The sequence below is a fragment of the Patiria miniata genome, unplaced genomic scaffold (genome assembly GCF_015706575.1).
Source record: "Patiria miniata isolate m_02_andy unplaced genomic scaffold, ASM1570657v1 HiC_scaffold_6, whole genome shotgun sequence".
Lineage (NCBI taxonomy): Eukaryota > Metazoa > Echinodermata > Asteroidea > Valvatida > Asterinidae > Patiria > Patiria miniata.
In genome coordinates, this window is record NW_024037073.1 from 23,987,749 (window position 1) to 23,997,854 (window position 10,106).

Here is a 10,106-nt window from a genome sequence, read left to right on the forward strand (position 1 = left end):
TAGCTTGTAGATTGACAACTAGTCTCTGTGGTTTCAGTAAAATATATAAAAAAACATGTTTACATAATAAAATATGTATATTGCATTATTAATTTAGAGCACAAAATTGCATCATGACAAGTTCCATTTTAAGAGTACCGATTTCAACAATGAATTAATCATTATTTTTTTTTTAAATATAACACTGTCTCGTTATTTTGTTACATTATTATAATAATGCAATATATTTTATAATGCACTAATCGTCGGTTTCCCTTTTTGGTTTATTGGAACATTTGTTTGTTTATTTGAACAATCCTTTGTACTGATCCAGTGTAACCGGCACAAATTTGGACACCATGTATTGGTTCAGTTGAACTTGCCATTTGGGGTCGAGATGCATGTTGAGAAGATGCCTGGTGATAGATGTCTTGAGATCCTATGAGGAAAAAAATGACCAAAGAATATTCAAAATGAGATGAGCAAAATGGTGGTTAATCTAAACGCAGACTCAAAACGGCAGGCTCTTGCAGGCCATTTAAAGTCTGATACTGGCAAGCGCGTAGATTGTCAGATTGACCTATGATGCAGGGTTCAACATTATTTAAATATCTACAAGCGTACTAAATATCAGAATCATGAGGCCCTTGTATGTCCTCATGTACACGTGTCAGGTCAGATCTTCTGTTTAAACGGTGGTCCGACTGTCTGGGGTACTTTCCTCTTCCACGCAATAAATATCTTTACGCAAAGTATGTACATGTGTATCACTAATTTTATTCAGTATTCATAAGATGGAATTTTGCGTCGGGGTGATGTAAATCAAATTAGGTTTTGCCCTTCACCAACGTATAAACGGTTGGTATAAACAGTCAGTGTGTTACCTCACGAGTGAAAGTTGGAAAAAAATCACTCGGGTGGGACTCGAACCACAACCTCCTTCTTTCTAGTGCAGATGTCTTACCACTCAACCACCGAGCTAAGGGAATCAGTTGGCTGATTTGAATCTGATGTACATAGCAGCAGGTATAGCATTAACTATTCATAAGATGGAATTTTAAGTTGGGGTTATGTAAATCAAGTTAGGTTTTGCCCCTCGCCAACGTTTTTTTTTCCAACTTTCACTCAGGAGGTAACACACTCATACAGTGTTTATACGTCAGTGTTTATACGTCGGTTATTTGATTAGAGATTTATTCAGCATGCAGAGTCCTGTGGTCAAAAGGTTCCTGTGTTTGACTCATGCACGATGTTATGTTGAGTCAATCTTGACAGGGGACACGGTGCTGGTGTTCTTGGGCAAGATACATTACTACAATTGCCTCGATTGAGTACATGTGGGGGGGGGGCTGCAGACCAGATATTGCTGATCTCGAGCTTATAGCAGGAAAGTGTTCTCATGGCCTGATGAACAGGGGTAATAAGTGTGAGCAATCTGAGAGTGTTGTATAAGAGTGCTATATGAACACTGCACTATGATCATCAAATATCTTAACATCAGCACAAGGTGTTGGGCGACAATGCGTTTGAGAGTTCCACCTTAACCTTTTCTTAAGAGGGATTACTGGGCAGTGTTGTAGGACTCGAGTCTAGGACTCGGACTTGAGTTGGACTCTAGTCACATTGGAAAATGACTCGGACTTGACCATAACTCCTCGAACTCGATGACTCGCGACTCGAGTCACGTAATTTCATCAAAAGTAAAAACCTAACGTAGGGATGGGAAAGGATCATTGAGGAATACTGTTTGGATGATAAAACATGGAGGGAAGGGTTGGAGGAAGATTTTTTAGGGATGGGAATTAAAAGGAAAACACATTTTGGCTCTAAACAACATGTACACCACAACTATATACACTGGGATTTACTTAAAAGACAGAATGGAGGATTAAAAAATAATTTTTAAAAACGATTAGTTCGGTGAACAACTAAGAACAAGTGACTTGTGACTCGGACTCGGACTCGAGGCTTGTGACTCGAGACTTGGACTCGGACTCGACGTTGGTAACTCGACTACAACACTGGTACTTGGTGACAGAGTCCACTCTACCTACCAGGTAATTCTGAGTTGACCACCCCAGGGTAGACAGGCAAAGGCCCCCAAGAGGTGACGACATGAAGCTAGTCCCTCAGCTCAGGATGGCCCTTCATCTGTAAGGCTAGGGTGTTGGAGTTGATGCCTGTACCGTCTGCTGTCTTATTAAGGATCATCTGGATGGACTTCAGATGGGAACCTGGGCAGGAAAACAAAATTTATGAGATGTAAATTAGCCTTTTTTATATTTGATTTTTGTTTGCCCTTCGCTGACATATTTTGTAAACACTGTGCACTTAGTGTTGTCCGAAGGCTTAGGTGGGACTCAAACTAATGACCTCCTACACAAACAAAGTTGGGTTAAGCGCTGCTTCATCAGACTCCAACCCACAGGTCGAGTGGTTAATGTGTCTGCACTAGGAAGCAGAAGGTTGGGGGTTCGTGTCCAACCAGAAGTAAGCTTGTTGATTTTTTTTCTTGCAAACCCTCGGACAAAACTCAATGTGTACAGTGTTTGTAAAATACTTCAGGGAAGGGCAACAACAAAAAATACATATATGAAAAAGAAGATCAATAATTATATGGATGAAATCGAATAAAGTTGATTCCTACTTTCTAATTCACAATTTCGAATTTCACAACTATCCACATAGAATTGAGATGCAGACCAATGCAAATGAGTCTTCACAGATGTTTGTCTTACCTGACTGGATAATTTTACCGAAGAAACTGGCCTTGTTCTCTCCTATCTTTTGAGTCCTCGATGGGTAATCCGAATCCGCTCAGTGAATGGACGTAGTTGTAGGCCCAAACAGATCCAGGTAGGTCCTCAAACACTTTATATCTATCATTGAAATATCATCAATACAATTATGATTAGCATTGAAATATTTACATAGAATCAGGGGGGGGGGGGGGGGGATGTCAGGGGAAGAAAAGGGGTTGGGGATTATATTCCCCCCCCCCAAACAAAAATGGACAAACACACTTTCCCCTTCCCAATTGTCACATCTAGAAGAAGGTTTGAAGTTTGCAGTTTGCAGTAACACCATGTAGGCATGCCGAGTCTCTTTTGGGCTGAAACCCCACACATCTTCCCAAAAAGACTTCTACATGGTGGTACCGCAAACCTTTACTAAACCATGCCACCACGTAGTTAGACCAAGTAGTTAGCCTTGTAAATTGTCTTGCAAAGATGTTCCATCAACACAACTGAGAATATGACAACATCAACTTGATCGTCAGGCAAGGCAGAGACTGATTTCAAATGACAACAACCCCAGAAAGTGAAGAAGAAACTCTGATCAGATGACAACCAACATTTGCCCAGGAAAGAAAAAAAAGGCAACTGATGAACAGAAATCAAATTGTGATTTGTGAATAAAAACTTCCGTTTGACATCATTCCTTATCAGATCAAATTGAATATCAAACAGAAGGGAAGTACAGAATTGTTGTATGGGTAAATAAATCAACATCCAGGGGAAGAACACAATTCATTTTGGGGAAAAAAATAACAAGGATTGATAGAAAAGAAAATCTCCTCTTTTTTTGCTGTTGTTTACATCTACATATACCTTTGTACAAAGTAATATTAGTGCTTAAAGATGATTTGAGTGAATGTTACTTTCCGTCTTCAGTAACATGACCAAATTGAAACCAACTACATGTACCAACTACCTGCTCCTCCTTCCAATCACATCCATATACTGTCACTATCCCCAAAGGCATTTTCAGGATGTATTCATCAAGTTTATTCCCACGTGACCGGTTGAACCAACTACAGGATGAGTCAAAAAGAAAGTGACCGAATTTGAAAAAAAATGTTTAAAATATTTGGCTCGTTCTATCTTAATAAAAAAAAGAAGATAAAGTACATCTAATCAGACTTGTATGACTCGTGACTCGGACTCGAGTCCGACTCGAGTCACATTTTTAATGACTCGGACTGGGACTCGAGTCACTTTGACTTACGACTCGGACTCAGACTCGGGGCTACGGACTCGGACTTGGACTTGAACTGACTTGTGACTCGACGGAAATTACCGCACTGCACACGCGCACATACGGTATATAATTCGATCGTTTTCTTTACTGTGCAATACATGTACAGGGCGCTCGATGTGGTGCGTGCGTGGCCGTGGCCGGTTACCGATATACAATGTACATGTATTGACTTATAGAAATCAATGTACTGAAACTTGTACCCTGCCATCAACACGCAATACTGCATTGGTGCAAGATTGATAGGATAAGGTACCAGACTTTTCTTGTCAGACGTCCTGTCGTTCACACGCATATTGCTGTCGCATCGCGATAACGCGATATGAATAGTCTGCTGATCTGCCCGTTTCGGTAACGTTACATGAAGGTCCGTCTACATGAAGGTCCGTCTAGCAATGAAGGTCAGCAAACAGACGATAGCTCCGCAAAACTTCAGCATCACCATCAGAGACATCTGTTACCCTCTACATGTACGTAGTAGCTCAAACATCCACAGACCTCCAATTGCCTTCCTCCTCCAATTCTTAGACCTCCTCCTCCAATGTCTTCTAAGGATGTGACGTTTCATTTTGTAAATGTTTAGCAAACATTTAAAGAACCATCTCAATGTTGAGCCCTTTCACAAAGACTGACGACTGCCCATTGTGCAGACCAACATGATCGACACAACAAATAATAAATGAGTAACATAATAAAAAGAGGGCTGTCATTGAAAACAATAAAAAGATGAGCACGTAGCCTGAAAGTAATCTAGTACTGCAGTTCTCCTTAGCTTTTAGCAAATTGAATAGGTTTGGATTATTTTTGTTATGCATGCTCAACTCAAAGGAAGATAGCGGAAAATAGGTTCCTGTTTTTAAAATTTGAGTTTTGTTAAAACTTTTGGAAAAATACGATTTAGAATTTTGTTTATTATTTTTAAATGTTTAAATGTGTAAATGTCACATCCACAATTTCCTCACTCCACCAATACATAGTTCCCCTTTTGCCTGTGGATTTCAGTTTAATGTTTACACTCAGCCTGCAGAGGACAAAAATACTTTTTGATATCAGATTTTATATATTTATTGAATTTGTTAAAAAGCACAAGTAAATTAATGTGCACAGTTTAACTAGCTAAATTAAATTTATGATATACATCTTTTTTCAAAGTGGATTTTTGTTAATTTTCACCTACTGCTTCTAATTGTTTCAGCTTCTTTTCAAAAAATTCAATGTACCCACTGACACCCTATAGTGAACAAAGTTAAACAGTACAACTGCCAATGCATCAACCTTACGCTAGAATCATTCGTGGGTTTATCTCTATCCTAAATGCTGGAGATGTTTATCGTGAATTTCTTCCTGCATGTACACTCCCAGCAAGTTCTTATTAAAAAGGGGCCTATGGGTCATTCTTCAGTATCAAGTGTCTACTTTCATGTCCCGACACTTTAAGGCACTATAAATCGAAAAATATAGAATGAAAATTAGATTTTTGAGCAGTGAAATTAACTTCAACACGACTCCTATTATGTGCAGTGTTAAAAACTCTTTAACATAATGGACAAGATGCTCATTCTTTACAATACTCCCTCAAAACCCCCTCAAAATGCATGTCCCCGTGTATTTCTCAATATGTACCTACTGCCATAATTTGTAAAGTAAACAACTTGAAAAGGTAATTATACCTCCAAAAGCCAAGTAATATAATAATTGTCATTTCCGTCACAAAAGGTGTGACGGATATGACTTTTGCATTCTTTTCACAATCAATATTTCTTTGGGCCCTATTGAAAATAAAGGAACCCAGCATTATTTCCTGTAAAAAACTACTTCACATCACCACTTCAATACAATAGAGACTTAAATAACAGAGAGAGAGATATGTTGCAAGGATGAATGAAGTCCCTGAAAGCCATCAGCCCTGTTTTTGGTACATAATAATTGTCAATTATCAGATTGATCTTCGATCAGGCCAATCAAATATGTTGAACACTTTCAAGTGCTTCAACATGGGGGGGGGATGCACATATTGTGAGGTACGTGAGTAACCACTAGCTTAATTGTCACTTCCTAACATGCTCAAAATCCAAAATGTTTAAATAGGATTATGTGAAAATCTTAGATCTGCGGTTTATGCAACAGGATTGGCACAATTGCGAATCCCACGCTTTGTGAATGCAAATCGCCATGATCGCAACCTTGGTATAGGCCTATGATTCTTTCCCTGCTAAATACTCACGACCGGACCATGAACGTCTTGCAGTTTTTTCAGGTTTTTAAGAAAATCGAGTTGACGACGGACACACTGAAACCACCTCACAAGTAGAGATACAACACGTTCCTCGACAACGAATCTGGAGAAAGTTGCATGACCCAACATGGCAACGACATCATAGGGCAAGGGACACACCAACTTTTGCGAGACGGGCATTGTTACATTTTTGTAACACGCAGACAACAAACCACCACGTGTGAATATTATCCATCCATTTTGCACCTGTCAGTATCACAAAACACCACCACCTGTGCGCGCCATCACGTGGGCATACGTCATACCAAGCGCATACCTTGGGATTGTTGTCAATTTTTGTATATATTGGTAACGGTATTGTTCTGCATTGAAAACATCGATTGTCAACAGATCTAATGTTACAGTTGTTATGCTTGCATTAGACTGTTTAATTAGTTGTTAAAATGATTACGTAGACAGTTATGACTCTAAGGCGAAGCTTAATCCGAAATTTCAGAAACGTCACTGTCAAAAAATTTGTTTAGAGGGCGCTGTACCGGCGGCAGATCCAAGAATCGAGATGACGTCCCATGTCACCGATGTTCTGCTCGCAAACACGGTAAAACTCAGCTGTTTTCCAATAATACTAACCTTTCAGACAAAGGTTCTCTCAAAAAAGTTCCAGAGATTATTGTAGGAAAAATAAAAAACTTAGTGCATTTAATTCCTATGTAGGCCGAGTATTTGAAACGCTTTTTGGTTGGTAAGTATTCGATCTTTATCGTTGCATCGGTTGCGTGATACAACGTATGAGAACGGGTGTCGGTCACTAAGCTTCGCCCGGTAATCCTTACTAGTATTATGACTACTCCAAGAACTATGAGGCTCTCCAGTGAGCCTCATAGACACAGAACCCCGCAAAATTGTTGTCAGCACAAAACACTAATTAAGTACAAAAACGTCCATCCCAACCAAGCTTTTTCCCACAGAACCGCTGCACAGTTTGCCCCTAAACTCCGTACAATACCTCATGACATACTCACGTTATGTGCACCCAACAAACATCGGTGGATTCTGTCTGTTTTCGGCAAAAATGATGAAAAATATGCCCTTTCCGCACTGAGCCAACCTAACACTTGAAACGAGCACGCGCCCTGAATGATCGCAGTCATTTTCGGTTCGATCGCTCGGAGCGCGCCGCGGGGGTATGGTGTAGGAGCGGAACGATAGTATGCGCATGCATACAAGTGCAAGTATGTACCCCCGCGCGGCGGGCTCCTAGCGATTGAACCCGAAAATGACTGCGATCATTCTGCGCGCGTGCTCGTTTCAAGTGTTAGGTTGGCTCAGTGTAGTCCGAGTAACTTGGATCCAACTTATCGCCTTTTTAAAAATTTGGACATGGTCTGGCGATAGTAGGGTCCAAGCTCATTCCTCGACCTAGACAACACAGTCACTGACAGTCCCAAAAACCAACATTTTTCCAACAAAAAACATCAGATTTCACCTTCAAAAACGGCCTCCAAATTACTAGATATGTCACCTGAGGTACAAGTAGACATAGATGATTAAGATGGTTGTACTTAAGTTTACTTACGATCCGGAAAAAAGTGAAATTTTCCGTTCAATTCTGGAGACCCCTCTGCCTAGGTTGTCGTTGTTGTGCTCACGTTCAAAACTGCATGATAATGGCGTCTGACCTCGACCTCATGCAAATGTGGTGCGGCGCGCTTGCGCATAATGCACTGCATGCATACCCGGCAGATTCCCCTGCGCCGCGCCGACGACTGTTTCCTGATGTAGAGCGCTGTGTAAGTTCGCGGTACGCCTGGCTAGCCAGCGCGACTCCCAGGCGCTACACGCGAACTTACACAGCGCTCTACATCAGGAAACAGTGTCGTCGGTACGCGGCGCAGCTTTGGGAATCTGCCGTTGTATGCATGCAGTTGCATTATGCGCAAAGCGAGCCAGCACCACATTTGCATGAGGTCGAGGGTCAGACGCCATTCATCATGCAGTTTTGAACGTGAGCACAACAACGACAACCTAGGCAGAGGGGGTCTCCAGAATTGAACGGAAAATTTCACTTTTTTCCGGATCGTAAGTAAACTTAAGTACAACATCTAAATCATCTATGTTTACTTGTACCTCAGGTGACATATCTAGTAATTTGGAGGCCGTTTTGAAGGTGAAATCTGATGTTTTTTGTTGGAAAATGTTGGTTTTTGGGACTGTCAGTGATGTGTTGTTCTAGGTCGAGGAATGAGCTGGACCCTACTATCGCCCAGACCATGTCCAAATTTTTAAAAGGCGATAAGTTGGGTCCAAGTTACGGACTAGGCTCAGTGCAAAGGGCAAAGGGCATATTTTTCATCATTTTTGCTGAAAACAGACAGAATCCATCGATGTTTGTTGGTGTGCACATAATGGAGTATGTCATGAGGTATTGTACGGAGTTTTAGGGGCAAACTGTGCAGCGGTTCTGTGGGAAAAAGCTTGGTTGGGATGGACGTTTTTGTACTTAATAGTTTTTGTGCTGACAACAATTTTGCGGGGTTCTGACTCTATGAGGCTCCACTACGTGGAGCCTCATAGTTCTAGGAGTATATTATGACCCTGTTCCTACGTAAGGAGGGAAAGACTCACAAAACAGTTGACTAAATCATGACACTCAAAATTGACATTCTGATATTTCTTGACCCATCTGAACAATTGGCATGAATGACCAATGACATACTTAGTCCGAGTAACTTGGACCAAAACTTATCGCCTTTTTAACATTCGGACATGGTCTGGTGATGGTAGGTCCAAGCTAATAGTGCGAGCTGGACAACATCATCCTGTCACTGTCCCAGAAACCAACATTTTCCAACAAAAAAACATCAGATTTCACCCGCAAAACGGCCTCCAAAGTTACTAGATATGCCACCTGAGGTACAAGTAGACATCATCATGATTAAGGGTTGTACTGAAGTTTACTTACGAACCGAAAGAAAAAGTGAAATTTCTCGTTCAAATTCTGAGAGCTCCCCTCGCGATCTTGAACACGTTAAATTTCTGACTCGTGTTAATGTTTGAGCGACGCGATTTTTTTCTTCATGCCCAGCGTACATTCGATGGTCCCCGTATCCCGAGTGCGATTCCGATACCGAGCGCCGTGCGATGCATCGATTATGATAATTATCACGTTTGTAAACACAAACTTGCATTTCAAACTGTAAAAGAATATCAGGAACCAGCTTGAACTGGTATCCGCCATAAAAGCTGCGCTAGAGTTCACGACTCCCTATTATCGTTCGAAATGCACATGTGTTTACAAACCTGATCCAGCCTACTCATATCATAATCGATGCATCGCACCGCGCTCGGTAACAGAATCGCACTCGGGATACGGGGACCATCGAATGTACGCTGGGCATGAAGAAGAAATCGTGTCGTTCAAACATTAACACACGAGTCGGAAATTTAACGTGTTCAAGATCGCGAGGGGAGCTCTCAGAATTGAACGGGAAATTTCAAAGATATAAATTGTCTCTACAGTGTCTCTCTACAATTGTCTCTACCTTTTCAAATATATAAAAAAAAACCAATAATTATGGACAAAAAACGTACAAAATGAAAAGGAAAAAACATCGTTCGCCTTTGAGTTTGGTTCACACATTTGGACAATTTGCCGGGTTAACCTTAGATCAGCCGTAGTTCCATCGGAAAGGATGATAGATTATTTTCATTTTACATGTGATTTAATGTAAGAGGAAACCTGTAGCTTATAAAAATCGTCATTTTTTCGAGTAAACCCATTTTGAAAGCTTCGTGCCCTCTATGATTGTACTTAACTGCATTTCTGGGCCGGGAACCAGTCAGTTGTAAATCG

The 10,106-nt window shown here is 40.9% G+C and overlaps 1 pseudogene; it reads right to left on the bottom strand.

Moving 5' to 3' along the window:
- Positions 1–215: 215 nt before the first annotated feature.
- LOC119743582 lies at positions 216–2,857 on the bottom strand (annotated as a pseudogene).
- Positions 2,858–10,106: the final 7,249 nt, after the last annotated feature.